The sequence below is a fragment of the Triticum aestivum genome, chromosome 4D, assembly GCF_018294505.1.
Source record: "Triticum aestivum cultivar Chinese Spring chromosome 4D, IWGSC CS RefSeq v2.1, whole genome shotgun sequence".
NCBI lineage: Eukaryota > Viridiplantae > Streptophyta > Magnoliopsida > Poales > Poaceae > Triticum > Triticum aestivum.
In genome coordinates, this window is record NC_057805.1 from 487656733 (window position 1) to 487671575 (window position 14843).

Consider the following 14843-nt stretch of genomic DNA (forward strand, 5'->3'; position numbering starts at 1 on the left):
TGCTCTTCCGGTGGTGCTGGTGCAGACGGCGGTGTGGGAATGGAGGTGGCGCGAAAGACGAGGGGAACGTCGGGGCAGCTCCTTGGAGGTGGAGGACGGGGTGGCTGAACCGGCGGGACGATGAGATCGACGACGGATCCTCATCCGGTACGGTGGATGAGGGACGTCGAGGTGTTGCTGTGGACGACATCGTCGGGGAAGAGGCTCCGGCTGGGTGGCGGACGGAGCAGGGTGTGGGGTTTCGTTGCGGGTTTTCGCGGCCTCGGTGTACGAATGGGTGGGCGGATGGGATGGCAGTGGGGAACCATGGCTTAGAGACACGCTTGTCCGAAATGTGGGGTAAGTTACGAAAGTACCCCCACCGATTTGAGGCGGTTCTTTCGGTTCAGGGGTACCACGGGCATTTCGCGTGTCGGGATTTCACAGGAGGTGGGAGTTTTCGCGCGCGTTGTAATTAAGGAATAGCAAGGCATGGGTTGAGATGGAGGGAGTTGTCGGAGCACAACGAGACAAAGATATATCTTAAATATTTTGGGCTAACAAGGCGCGGGTTGAAGAGGCGGCTTGAAATTTTTGAAGAACAAGCTTAACGTGTACCCAAAAAAGACAATTTGCACCTCAACACGCACAACACACACACAAACACCATTTAGACTAGAGTAAGGTACACGTGCATTGCACACATGAGATTTGGCAACCAAATTATGAATAAATCCCACATTATAGCATGCAAGCTTTGAGTCATATATGCATGATGTAGATGTTCGTTTAATTCTTATAGTTCATTTCATTCAAAATCATCTAGTTTTTATAAGAAAGCTAATCTATTTTAAGATTCATGGAATTGTGCGTCGTAAGACATAAAGTAAAAACAAATGATGGCAAATCATGTAGAAAAACATTTGGGCAATTCTGATGTGGAAGATTCTAGAACAAATAAGAAGTTCTTGTGTTTTGATGTTTGTGCATTATGCTTAAGTTCAACCATGGAGTCTTCTAGATTATACATGTGGCGAAATCTGGTGGAATCTAGATGATATCCAACGGCCAGTAGTGCTCAAATTTGCCATCTTTGGACCATCGGATTCGCCTCATCCAACGACCATCTTTCAAAGTTAAAGTTACCCGCACACAATATAAAAAAAATATAAAATATAATATATATATATATATATATATATATATATATATATATAGGGAGATATAGATATCTCATGCGAAAGCCGCCCATCATCTCCAATTAGAATAGTGTGTCCATGCACGGATGCGACGTGGCCAAATGATGTCTGCCATCGGTATCTCAAATTCAAATCAGTCCGACCTTGTTCAATGTGTATACATTACAACATGCTCGTTTCCAAACCACACCGCGCAGATCCCCGTTATATTCATGCATGCATGGGTTTCAAACATCAGGATCTCTTATTCAAATATTTGAATTCAACTTTACATTGATTATGACCTCACCTATTCTTTTACACCCACACAGTAGTCTTCTCTTAATAATTGTACCACTAACTTTCTCTCGTGCATGCATGCACACACACTTCCAGTCGGCATTATCCATCGCATGCATGCAATCTTTTTCTTCAGGTCGGTCTCCCATGAAGGCACACACCCACACACATCCCCCTCTCCATCATATCGGGCATTCTTTATCTCTCACGCGTGCATGCGCAACGATCGATGTTCCTCTATGTATCTGTGTATATAGCTAGGTCTTTCATAGTTTTCCCCACAAACCGATCAATCGATATATCCAGTGAGGTCTCACCCTCTTTCCCACGTCCACATCGATCAATCTATACCTCTCTATATAGGATTAACATATATAGCTAATACACCCACATTAATTATATATCCCCCTCTCATCATCCATGCCTTCCACTTCATCTCTCAGACGCGTGCACAATGGCGAAGACAGCAGGCAGTAAGGGCCCTGCCCCCCTCCCCCCCTAACATCACTATATATCAAGGCTAATATGAATGTGATCATTAGACAATTGCTGCTAAAATGGTTTAAGTTCATGAATTGACCCTCCTCGTAAAGGATTAGCAATGCTTGGCCCCCTAGCTCATTTATTTTTCATGGCTCGCCACTGCGCGCAACAGCGCACGTGTTCGCCCCCTCTCTCTAAATACCGATCTCGCACTTGTGCATTCCTTCGTAGTCTCCCTCCACTCGGCCCCTCGCACCATCTTCTAGCCCCCCACCGGATTTTGCCACATGTACAATCTAGCAGACTCCATGGTTGAACTTAAGCATAATGCACAAACCTCAAAACAACAGTGGTTCTCTTTTGTTCTAGAATCTTCCGTATCATAACTGCCCAAACTTTTTTTCTAGTTGAATTGCCATTATTTGTTTTTACTTTATGCTTTACAATGCACAATTCCATGAATCATAAAATAGATTAAGGGCTTCTTTGATTCAAAGGATTCTCAAAGGAATTTTGGAGGATTCTAATCATTAGGAATTTTTCCTATCTTGGTTGTTTGATTCATAGGATTGTAAACCATAGGATTTTTTCCATATGATTCATTTGCACTAGATTTCATAGGAAACATCCCATCCACTCAAACCTCTTTGAAAGAATTATGTGTTTTTTCTATGCACAATCAAACACTCGTACAATCCTGTAGGATTCAAGACGACATTCCACTATAATCCCATGTTTTTCCTATTCCCGCGTTCTTAGCTTTTTTATAAAAACTAATTGATTTTGAATGAGATGAACTATAAGAATTAAACGAAGGGCTACATCAGGCAAATATGACTCAGAGCTTACATGCTATAGTGTGGTATTTATTCATAATTTGGTTGCAAAATCTGATGCGTGCAATGCACGTGTACCTTACTAGTACTTCGAGTATGTGCAAAACACGTAAATTAGAATACCAATGTCATGCTACACGGTGTCTCTCTTACAGTTCATGAAGCCACGTGGCACATGTGGAGGCGTTGTCGCGACCTCTTGCGTGGATTGATCACAGTGACGTGCTGCTGGTTCCAGAAGAATGTACTCGTCCTCCCTGAGCCATACTGGCAGTACATGCACGAAGCGAAGATGTGCACGCACGCCACGCACGCACTCATTCCCTTGCACGCACACGTGGGTACACAGGCGGACGCAATTTTGTACCAAGATCCACCCCATGTGATAATTTGACGCGTGTAAATTCGTCCACTTCATTGATGATCAATTAATACAGCGCATGCAAATTGAGTGGACGTGAGGGCGGAAGAAAGACATTATTACTCCACTGCGCGCATGCGAGTAGTTAAATCGTGGGTTGCTAGTAGTACTTCCATTGGTCTCCTTCGTATTTTGTGCCAATTTTGACAGTAACATAATATTTACGCATTTGAGCAGTGTAGTACTTGAAATTTATGTTCCGCTAAACTCATCGGGAGCCGTTTCGGGCCTCGAAACCAAAACCATCAATTAATCTTTACCTTGTTCCCATCACATTCGAAAGCCTGCTCACACCTACTAGTGCGTACCAAACCTGAACGTGTTCCCACTATGTAGGTATTAGTACTAGTGCTAGTACTTAGGTTATAAAAAGGGGAACTACCTAACCGAAAATTACTCTACCTTTCCTGCTCATAAGTGCTTCTTCTTCGTCCGTCGTTGCCATGGCCGGTGAGCAGAGCTCTGGGTCGAGAACTACTCGTAACAAGGGAGCGGCAACCAAGGCTGCGAAAAAAAAGAGGGCTCGCCGCCACGCAGAGACCTCGAAAGATCTCTCACGGGCAGGCGCTGGCTCCCAGGAGCGCCCTAGCCGCGGAGGCGAACATGCCGAGCCGGCGGAGCTGGAGTCGTTATCCCCCGACGGCATGCCCGATCAGCTCAATAAGCAGAAGGAGTTCATCCAAGGCTTGATGGAGTTGCTGAAGGAGAGCCTCGACGACATGCCCGCTGAGCTCAATCAGCAGGGGGAGTTGACCGCCGGCTTGGTGATGCTGCTGAAGAAGAGCATTGCCTCGGAGAAGAAGGCGACCGGCGAAATCCTGCGACTTCAGGAGGACAAGGCGAAGCTCTGCCACGAGATCGACCTGTTGAAGGAGAAGAATGCCGGCTGGAAGAAGCTGCTTGAGAATAGTAGTTCCTCGATGAAGATGCTGCAGGCCCTCGTCATGGAACAGAAGGAGGAGTTGGCGAAGCTCCGCATCGAGCACCCGGCTGCTATCAAGCTACGTAATGCGGCCGTGGAACAGATGATGAAGGCTCGCGTCGAGAAATCCCGCGTCATGGACAGAATGAAGAAGATGGCGGAGGAGACGCACAAGGAGATGGAGGTCGTGGAGGCGATGAAGAAGCAGTTACGACTCCGCGGCGAATTAGATCATTTGGGGTGATAATATTCCTTCTTATTTTGCTCCTGTGTTTCATCTTTTGCTTCGGGTGTTTCGCCGCACGTGTCATGTTCTCTGCAAGGCATGAATAGAACAATGGTTTTTTTGAGGGAATGAATAGAACAATGCTAACAATGAGATGACTAGCAAATTAGATCATTTTTTATCGCCATATGGCACTGGGCTGCCGTGTTTCGTGCTCCTCCGTTGCAGTACTACTCCAGTGGAAAACTTGAGTATACCGCACGGTTCTTTGCTCCTCCTCGATCAGGTCGTCGGCGCATTTATACGAGCAGTCAAATCACAAGGCCCCGTCTTCCAGCAGTAATGAGCCGTCAAATCACAAAGGCCCTCGCCTCTCGTGAAACCGACCAAGCTAGACTGCCCCGCCCTCTAGCCTTTTAAAAAATGTATACTTTTGTACAGCAGTAGTATCGATGGATTGCGCCATGGAGCAAAACTTGAAATTTAAAAAAAAAGGTGGTACATATAGAGAGAGCTCGTCGCCAAATTATGCATATAGTACTATTAAAAAGGCTAGTCACATAATGGTGTCCAGCACAACCCACCCCTCAAATAAAACTAAGAGGGTGCTTGGATACGTTTTAGTCCCATGACTAAAGTAGTGGGACTAAAACATTCTAGCCTCACCCATGCTTGGATCCAAATACTAAAAAGGCTTAAAATCAAGTTAATGAGCATTTATTATCCGCCAAAACCCTCCAATCCAGAACTCGCATCGTGTTGAAGGAGAGGAGTTAAATGCGTAGAGAGAGGACTAATCCACATTTTAGTAGGGCCCTGACTAAAAAATTTAGTCTCAAGACTAGTTTTAGCCCCTCTTTAGTCAGGGGTGCTTGGAACTTTAGCCTCTTAAAGAGACTATTTTTAGTCAGACTAAAATAAGTCCCTTGGATCCAAGCACCCTCTAGGCATCCTGGAATTCTTTGACAAAACTAAGCACCCTGAAATTCTTTGACAACTAAACTGCTGGCTATATGATGTTGGCCATATATATTGTACGTATATAATGTGAAGAAACGAGTGGTAGTACTATACCAACTAAAAGATGAAATGTAAGAAATACTAGTATGTACGTACTGAAGAGTTAAAGTAACGAGAAGAAACATAACATAGTTCTGCTGGGGGCTCAGCACAACACACCCCTCAAATTAAGTTAAGCACACCTGAAATTAAACTTTGCAACTATTCCGGTAGACACTGCATTAGAACCACCATGAGCAACGACACTGCCACCTTACTCGGAGTCCTCGTCCACGTCCTCGACTTTGTCCTTGTCCCTCTTTCCTCTTGGCCGATACTTCTTTGCTTGAACCGCACACTTGGCTGTTGCTCTTCATCCAGCCCTTGTAGATATTGAAGCAAAGGTAGCCATCCATTGCAGCGTAGTGGATTTGGTCTATATCTAGTACATTCCGCTGCCATGCATGACGATGAAACGTTTATGGAGGGTTCTCAGTTTATCGTACGAAGGATGAACCATGGCTCCTGCCAGGGTCAGCATTGAAGGCTGACAAGAGGACACCAGCCGATTCCTTCTGGAGGTCGAAGGTGTTGCCTACAACGAGGCCTATCCGACGCAGGACTTCTTTGTCATTTACCAAAGTCTAAAGTAACGGAATTTGACTAGGTTGCTCTCGAGGAAGTCCTATAAAATCCTGGCACTCAACGTCGGCATGGCATATGTGGTAGACCAAGGCATAAGTCATTCACGCAAACCTGGATCACGGCGGGCTTCTTCCTCTCTTCGTCTTTAGATCCTTCTCTCGTCCCAGGACTGTGGTGTACTCAACATCTAGCCCAGCGACCCACTCATCATCTGAGTCTTTGAACATGCGTCTGAAGCGAGAAAGGCATCCTTTCACCGTCGCGGAAGAACGGGTGTAGATGATGTCGAACTCATCGCCGGTGATGGTTCTAACCTTGTACTCACCACCGATCATGGAGATTTGGGACGCCATGGATTTGGGAGGAGGGTTAGGATTAGTGGAACTGCCGTAATGTGAATGGACGGGACGACTAGGAGCGAAACCGCCGTAGTATTGAAGGACGTGCGGGGACAAGTAGGAGCAAACTGCCAGCGTGCGAACGGCAGGGTAGTGGCTTTCCATTCTCCCATGATACGGGCTTCCGAGAGCCCCTGGATCCGAGATCGAATGGTTGCATGGCGTGATTCTAGACCTATGGGTGAATATCCTTTCCTGGAGGGTTATTCTGTAAATTTTCAGCAACTTAGCATGCGACCGTTTGATCTCAGATCCAAGGGCTGCCAGCAGCCCGTATCATGGTCGCGCCTACCACGACCGTCGCGTCGCTCGTGCGGTCGCGCCCTTGGAGATTTAACACGGTGCGTTAGGCTATCTGATGTTGGCATTGTCATACATAGTATCACTTACTCACTCATACTACAACAAGGTTGGCTATAAGGTGGCTATAAGTGTATTTTTTACTCCTCTCTATCTCTTTTTTTCGTACTCCCTTCCGTCCCATAATATAAGAACGTTTTTGACACTAGTGTGAGTGCCAAAAACGTTCTTATATTATGGGACACAGGAAAGTACTTAGTATTTATTGCATTTGCCAAGGAGTGACCTCTTCCAATGAAATGGTGTTGCTAAGTTTGCTTCATGTAATTAAGCTATAGACTCAAAATTGCCTTTTTTCATCTAGGTACATGTGCTTAGCTACCGTTTCTTCATTTGGGCGATCCCAAAACCTAGATCTCTCTCTTCTTTGATTTAACTTGCCACATCAGGAACTTTATGCCTATGTGGCAAGCTTAAGCACCTGTAGGGAAGCAAGTAAAAGTAAGCTACAGATAGTGCGCTTTACATGGCATTTTTGCATATGTGGAGGAAAGAGAGGCCAGGAAAAAGTGGAGAAGTGGGCTCTCATGCAAGAGCCAGCCTCTACTACATGCGTGGAGCATTGGGAGAGGCAACCTGTATGGAGGTGGTCAGGATCGGGAGACTCACGCGGTCGTAGCGCCGCAGTTAAAATGATAATGGCAATGTCAAATCACGGGGCCCCCACCTGTCCAGCAGTAACTCGCTGTCAAATCACACAGCCCTACGTTTTGCAGCAGCCTACTCCCTCGTCTTTCTCGCGTCTCTTGTCGAACCGACTAGGCGAATTGCCCCGCCGCCTACCGTGCAGGAACAGCCCCGCCCTCGACTTTTAAAATAGTATATTAGGTATACTAATTTTGTATCCATGGATTGCGCCCCGCGCCATGGAGCAAAGCGTTCTAGAAACGGCGTGACACATGTACGGAGTATACAGCACGCCCTGTCGCGTTCGCGTCGCACCCCAGACGCGTCGGTCGGTCTGGCACGCTGCTCTCCGAATGGAACGGCGCGTCATATTGCGTTTGCACACACATGTGGGACGGCAATGAGAACCGACCATAGGCACACTCCCCGGCCCCGCAAGTCGGGTGACTTAATAGAAGAGGGAGACGAGCGATAGTACTAGAGAAGTGTTGTACTACGTTGGTGCCTTGGACGATCCCTGCAAGACACGCGAAGATCAGTTCGTCCATGCATGTGACCAGACACCAGCAGACACGCTGGATTGGCTATCGTGTACATATCGTGCAGGCTGTGTTGTACAATGGCTGTAGTTGTGGTGAGAAAATCTAAAAAGGGTTTGTTGTCATCTCGCAAAATTAGGGTGTCATGTGCTTCGGATCACTGCGAGGGTTTAAACAGCAACAACTGAGTTGGGCGTAGTCATTGGGGGCACACGCACGAACAGTGACTACTCGGCTGCCATCTAGGTCAAGCCGCGCTATGTTAATTAGGAAATCTATCGACGGACCCTTTTTCTTACGAGTTTATCTTTAATTTCAGCTTTGTTCCTCGTCTAGTTTGGTCCGTCGGGATTACATGTTGTCTCCTTTGGGCAGTGAGGTTATGATTTCTTTGTCATGTGGGCTTTTTTCGTGTTATATGTTATAATCCGGCGCTTCAGATCAAAATGACGACAACTGCGCCTCCGGGCCACGTGCATGAAGACTTCTCGACAGTCATTGACGAGGTCAAGCCGGCTCCGGTAGACAAAAGAAAACTAGTACTACTCCACTATATAGGCAGGAGCCTCCGCGCTTGCTTGCTAGTGTTGCTCTCTTCACACTGTCTCGGCCTCTCCAGATCTAAACACGACAGCGGTGGCCACTCTCTCTCTCTCTCTGCTCACCGCTGGTCACAGATCCAGCCGGATCCTCTCCGTCGGGGAAGGTGAGAAGGTGCAACATTCACGCGGTCGTCCTTCGCGGCGGCTCTTACCCACTGCTTGGCGCGTCCCGATCAGCCTGCCTTGCCGTTCTCTCCCAAGCACCGCTGGCGAGGGAGGGCCTCCGACCCCTTCTTCCTCGCTGCCGTAGTGTGGGCAGATCCGGCCTCCCGCCGCCCACCTAGCAACATCCCGGCGACCATCAGGTATAACTTCCTTCGAAACCGGCCTTGCACTACTTCCCGAGCTCCTGACGTCGCTGCATTTGTATCTTTTACTGTTTCTCAGGCCCCCTTGTAGATAGGATCGATCGGCTATTCGAAAACCACCTAATTTTTTTACGTTTAAGAGGTAAAACTAGTTCATGCACTCGAATCTAGTACTACTTGGTTCAAACAAGGAAGAAAGGGGGTGGGGTGGGGGAGGATTTGTTACCTGAATCTAGGACTTGGTCGAAAGAGGAAGTAATGGGGGCGAAAAGTAGCAGAGACTGGCTATCCAACTGGTCTCTAGGTCTAATAGGGAAATAAAGGGAAACGCAGTACAAACTCAATATAAACCCGATCTATTGGTTGAAAAAGGAAAGAAAGTGGGGACTGGGGGACAAGTCAACAGAGTAAGTCCAGCACTAGATTTGCTAGCCTCACACAGTACAAGGTGGCTATACCGAACAAAAATGGGACCAACCCAGATATCCTGTTCTGATGTTTGTTGCCCCGAGCCACTCTTATGTAATGCCACTGGTAAAATGTAGCAGTCTCACTGTTAAAAGTAAGGACACGTTAAAACAATGTTGTTTTCAATGTAATGCCTCCAGTAATATGAATCAATGGCACTTCTTTACATGTCCTGCTAAAATTTCCCATTAAGATAAGTTGGTTCTTTTCGTTAGAAATGCAACTGTCCTGGTCCGCCTTCTCTCCCGTGCCCAAAGTAATGTCGTATTTAACGGTTGTCATAGTTAATCCTAATGCCCACACTAATATCTAGCAAAGCCAGTGCTTTAGAAATTGCTACTGTCCTTGTAGGATTGCCATTCAGATAAGGAACATGCTTCTTTTCATTTGATGCATGTTTCATCACTTGTTAGTCACCCTCCTTTCCACCTTTTTTGTGCAAACAGAGATATGCATTTCACACTTGATCTTAGTTGAACTGCACAAATGATATCCAAATTATAGTTGAGCATTCCAGGAGCTTCACAACCAACCTTGATGTTGCTCAATTTTATTGCAACTAATGAAGAAGAAGCTCTGTGGGTTTCGTTTTCTGATGGAAATGGAACCGGGGCTGGAGCCCTTTTCTTAAAAAAAAATTGAAGAAGAAGCTGCTAGCTCACGGGACATTGCTTCATTTTAGGTGAACTGCACCAAAAGGTCCCATGAATTGAATCATCCATGTTGGTGACTGAAAGAGCCAGATTCAGCATCCCAGTCTAAGCACCCCCGGCCTCCATCCTTGCGACGCACGGTACACCTCGTTTGCCACCTGCTCGACCCTAGTGTCACTGATAAAATGAAGTAATAATACTGTTAAAATAGAGCGAGTGTCATCTCTATCATTTCATTTCCAATGTAGATAAAGAAAGTGCTTCTCTTTGTTAATGTATGTTTCATCAACTAGTCCCATTGTTAATGTTTAAGCGTTTCTGCAAACTGGGGTGCTTAATTTTAGTTGATATGTACAAAAATTGAGATTTGAATATCTCAAGGCGCCTCCTTGTACTACCGCTGTACACTGATGTTCATCACTGGCAGAAGGTGTATCTGGGAGACTTGGGACGATGTCCAGTATGAGGCGTACCGTATGAGGCGTCGCAGGGCCCATCTCGCCCTCGCAGCATGGCATACTATGATACTATCGCAATATTTTCTTCTATTTATTTTGTGTGTTTCATCAACTAGTGCCACTAAAATGTAATCACGCTTTTTCATTATCTGTGCAAACAGGGTTATTCAGGTGCATTTTGGTGGAACTGCACAAATGTACGTATGGAACCGGCATATATGCAGAGTGCGAGGTGTGTCAAGTAAAAATTACCGACACCAACCATGCTGCATGCACGCATTGGCATCCACCACCACCAGTGGGATGTGTGGCGCTCTCTGTGGACGGATCTTTCTCGGCAGCAAATCATCTAACCAAATACTAGTAGCTTATATTGGCAGTTTTCTAGGGAGTACTCTTTTCTGAAAGAAGCACCAATCTATTTTTCTTTATTTGTACACTGTGTCACAACTTTGACCCAAAGGTCCAGAGCTATTTTAGGGTGATTGGCGTAGTACTCGGAGACTGATTGTAAGCATGATTTTCATTAGCTGTCACACTGATTGTAAGCATGAGCAGGTGGAAGATTAGGTTAGTGCGAAGCTTACCTTAAACCCTACCGCCACCGTTGAAACGAGGCGAGCGTTGAGGGAACCATGGAGAATGGCGGGGAAGCGACGTCGCGCCATCCGGCCTCCTCTTGCGGTGGGAGAACGAATACTCCTGTGGCTCTGGCTGGCTCTGCACCCTCACGAACGGCACAGCATACTCGATCGATTCGTTATCCTCTGGGTGCTCGACCTTCGACCTGTACGCCCACCACCTCCGCCTGACTGTCGCCTCGGGCGAATCTGTCTGCTCCATCACCCAGAGGAGATACTCAATGAACTCGGAGGACTGCGGCGTGACTGCCGCCGAGGAGTACATGTACATCGCCGCCCTCATCGCCGTTGTCTCGCTCTTTCGCATACATTGCCACATGGCCCCCACCGTCCTTGAAATCTCCCACTCATTGTCAAACCAACTAAGGATCTCCTTCCACCTGGCTAACTTTGCCTGGTCGTCACCGGCGATCTGCCTGATTCGCTGCTGCATCCTCTCCATAGATGTCCTTCTGAGTGGTCCGGTGCTAGCTTTGGAAGATGGGAGGAGAGACGGTGGTCTTGCAATAGAGAAGAGGGAGAGGCGAGACGGTGGTTTTGGAATGGAGATGATGGAGAGGAGAGGAGGTAGTTTTGCAATGGAGAAGATCCGAAGAGGGAGAGGCGAGACGGTGGTTTTGGAATGGAGATGATGGAGAGGAGAGGAGGTGGTTTTGCAATGGAGAAGATCAGAAGAGGGAGAGGCGAGACAGTGGTTTTGGAATGGAGATGTTGGAGAGGAGAGGAGGTGGTTTTGCAATGGAGAAGAGGGAGAGGAGCGTGCGGCAGCGATTTAGGATTGGACGAGAGGGCCGGCGCGCTATGACTGGATCAAAATCAAAATCAAATTACCCTTCAATTAAGAAAGCGACCCCACATTAACTAGTCTCCCTTTTATTCTGGGTCATAATTGACCATGATTTTCGCACATAAAATATATGTTATACGTTGCAAAAATAATATAATTTGAAAGTACATTCAGATACGAACCAAACGATACAATTTTTGGTGACATGCATTCACATTTTGCTTGTCAAATACAGCATGTGGTCAAACTTTGACCCAAAATACGCAAAACAACAAAAAAATACTTCCAAGACCAGCGCCGCTCTTTCGCTCTTCTCCTCTTAAACCACCGCCGCTCCTCTCCTGTTCCAATCTAAATGCAGCGCCGCTCCTCTCCTCTTCCATTTCAAAACCACCGCCCGTCCTCTCCTGTTCCAGTCCAAAACCAGCGTCGCTCCTCTCCCGTTCTAATCCAAAACCAGCGCTGCTCCTCTCCTCTTCCATTCAAAAACCACCGCCGGCGAGTGAAGGTGTTGCGGGGAAGTAGATCGATGGAGGAGTACAACCGATACGTGAGGATCGCAGACGACGACCCTGTGAAACTAGCTAGGATGTTGGAGATACAGTCTTGGTTTGACAACAAGGACCAACTAGCGGTGACGGCGACATCCATGGCCAAATATCTACAACAGAGCGAAAAGGCGGCGATACTCCCGGAGGGAGTCGCGCCGGAGTACATAGAGCTGCTCCTCTGGGCCATGGAGCAAACAGATTCACCGAATCCGATCGTGAGGGAGCGGTGGTGGGAGTATCGATCCCAGATGGAGCATCCACTAGAGATTGAAGGATCGAGCATCTACAGCGTGCCGTTTGTGAGGGTGTCCTACCAGAGTGAGCCGGTGGAGTCTTCATCGACCGAACCCAACTGCAAGAGGAGAAAAGCACTTGGCCCGATGACGCTTCCCCGCCATCGTCTCCCTCGCCGTTCACATCGTCTCACGGGGCGGCTGTCTGCCGCCGAGGAATAGGAGGGGGCTGCCCCCCCCCCCAGCCCAATAGTCGGGCAGGTTGTGAATTGTCAGGAGGAGCTTAGGGTTGTCAGTATTTGCAGGTTGTGAATTGTGTTTTGTGTTGTGTATTTTGAGAGTACTTTCAGATATGAATGTCTTTTGAATTTCAGATTTGCAGTATTGAGCATATGAAGTATTTTATGAATTCTAGAGATCTATTTTTAGCACTTAAAAAAATGTAGTTTCATAGGAGTATAAAAGTGCAGACAATGTGATTCTCAGAGAAGAAACTGCAAGTTTCAGTTTCAGATAAGAAACTGCAAGTTCAGTTTCAGATAAGAAACTGCAACTTTCAGAGGCAGAGCATTTATATTAACACGGCCTTTTCAAACAGGGTTAACATCATGTTGGAACTTTTATTCATGGTCGAAAATGGAACTACCAGCCAGTTAACATCATGCTGATCAACATTCATGCATAGCACATCTTCATATGAAGCACAGTCAAAATGCCCACACAATGTCGAGTGTGCGAAACACAGAAAAAACGAGGGACGAAGTTTTGGCAAGTGTTGGACGAGGTTTTGGGTTGCCCCGTCTAGGCTTTCATTTTTGACATGCGCAGCCCACGACCTCGGATGGGAGGTCCATAGGCCTGTTTGTATTTTCTTAGGGCCGTCATGTATCGACCGGAGTATGGACCTCCCATCCGAGGTTTTATTTTTGGCAGCCCAATTTATGTATTTTTTTGAAGAAAACGCAGAGGTCTGTTCTATTTTTCTATATAAGAATAGGAATGCCAGGTCCAACTTATGTTTCCCTTCTAACTATATTATATATATTTAAATTATTTTATATGTTATTATATATTATTTTTATTGTCATCATATATTTAACAAATACTTACATATGTAAGAAAACAATATCCCACATCTTATTAACTTATAAAAATAATTTCTTAACAAATAAAATCCTGGATTGTTTTGGCACGAAATCCTAGTGATTGTGTACAAAAGCTTAGTCAGATTTAAGGACGAATGTAATAATATCACTTATTATTTAAATATATTTATAACAAAATGCTCAGCCCCTTTTTATTTTTTGATAACATTGCTGGCCCAACCCAACATTATAATTAGAATCAGCCCAGCAAAATCGTGTATTTCGAGAAAGTGCAAATGGCCTGTAATTTTTTAGGAAATAAAATAAATGGGTCGCATGGACGCTACATTATTTGTTCACCCAGCCTAGCTAATGGTTGTAATTCAAAAAAAAAATATCAAATTGACTGTGAATTCTACCGCGCAAAAAAAAGACTGTAAATTCTGAAAAAAAAATGGGTTGAATACGTGCCACATTTTTGGAGGCGGAAATGTAGGCCAATAGGTCGAAGCAAAGGCAAGTCGTTGTTAATTTAGTCAACAAATGATTCTGACATGTTAGCCGTTGGATTTACATCCAACGACCGGCATCCATCTTCAATCTCTCGTCTTCTTCCTCCAGCGCCGCCAGGACCACCTCCCGCCTCCTGCTGCTAGCAGCTCTTCTTAGCACGCTTCGCTATAAAGCGCTACTCCACCATTGGCCAGGCCATCCCTCCACCCCTCCACACCTCCTGTTCTTCTCCACCGACTGCCGAACCACACCGCACTAGAACCAGTTAACCCTCGTACACCTCTCCGTCTGCGACTCTACTCCTGCATCTTCCCATCTCTGGCTCGTTGCTGTCCGAGGCCTCGCCGTCGTCCACCACCTTGGATGCGCTCGGCGCGGCGTGGTCAACGAACGACACCATCGGAAGTAGAATGTGCGTGGAGAGGCTGGCAGCTGGGTCCACGGCCGCACACAAGGAAATGCCTCCTTATTACGCGCAAAATAATGATTCCTTCACCTGACATCTGGGACCCACCGGAAGGACCTCTATATTTCACGAAAATAACGTGCCCCCTGCTGACATGTCGGACCCACCAGCTATCTTCGCACGCAAGGAAGTGCCTCCTTATTACGCACAAAAAAATGAATACTC